Source organism: Hyalella azteca, unplaced genomic scaffold (assembly GCF_000764305.2).
Source record: "Hyalella azteca isolate HAZT.00-mixed unplaced genomic scaffold, Hazt_2.0.2 contig12717, whole genome shotgun sequence".
NCBI classification, from domain to species: Eukaryota; Metazoa; Arthropoda; class Malacostraca; order Amphipoda; family Hyalellidae; genus Hyalella; species Hyalella azteca.
In genome coordinates this window covers 52,863-54,124 of record NW_025942667.1, presented here as the reverse complement: position 1 = coordinate 54,124, position 1,262 = coordinate 52,863, and positions in this window count along the sequence as shown.

Sequence of the window (1,262 nt, the reverse complement as noted above, 5' to 3'; positions counted from 1 at the left end):
TCGCCAAGGGCTTTATCGCCAAGGGATTTATCGCCAAGGGCTTTATCGCCAAGGGCTTTATCGCCAAGGGCTTTATCGNAATCGCCAAAGGCTTAATCGCCAAGGGCTTAGTCGCCAAGGGCTTAGTCACCAAGGGCTTAGTCGCCAGGGGCTTAGTCGCCAAGGGCTTAGTCGCCAAGGGCTTAATCGCCAAGGGCTAAATCGCAAAGGGCTTAGTCGCCAAGGGATTGGTCGCCAAGGGCTTAGTCGCCAACGGCTTAATCGCCAAGGGCTTAGTTGCCAAGGGCTTAATCGCCAAGGGCTTAATCGCCAAGGGCTTAATCGCCAAGGGCTAAATCGCAAAGGGCTTAATCGCCATGGGCTTAGTCGCCAAGGGCTTAATCACCAAGTGCTTAGTCGCCAAGAGCTTAATCGCCAAGGACTTACTCGCCAAGGGTTTAGTCGCCAAGGGCTTAGTCGCCAAGGGCTTAGTCGCCAAGGGTTCTGGTTTTGTCGCCAAGGAAATGAGTCTTCCAACTCTTATGATATTCAGTCATTAATTCCTCGTCTCAAGCTGCCAACCATTTCAGGCTCTCCACTAGCCAGGCAAGGCGAATCGATATCGCTGTTGTTTACTTAGGATGAGTTTGTTAATTAGAGCAGATTAATTAAGTCGATTAATATCATACAATTAGAGCAAATTAATATCACACATTGTTATCAAATTTATCTTAATACATGGCTGTACAGGTCTCCTGTGTAGGTTACAGAAACTATACGCTAGAGAATTTTAAATATAACATTATTGTTGATATAACAATATGATTAAAGAAAAATAAATAACATGATTGGGATGATGCCAAAGTTCATCCATGCATGAATATTCATAAATGAAAGTCAGCAACTAGCTTTATTCATATATATAACACCTATATTCATGTATCCCAATATATATATATATCCTATATATACCACCTGTATTCCCTATATTCCTCATACGATGGGATATATATCCCTAATATTTATCCCCTTATATATACATATTACCCCTATATATGTAATCATCATATATCAATTGTTTATAGCCCTCTGATACTATACACAGCAGGGGTCGGGGGTCAGAACAAAAGCAGGGTTGCTGGCTCAGGGGTTTAGAGTTGGAAGGGTTCAAGCCCCGGAGGGGATGTGTCTTTGAGGTGAAGCCCTCCCCCTTTCTTCCCCCCTTCATTTCCCCCACCCCGGTCCCCATCCAACCACTCCTCACCCTTCCCCCAACCCCAAAG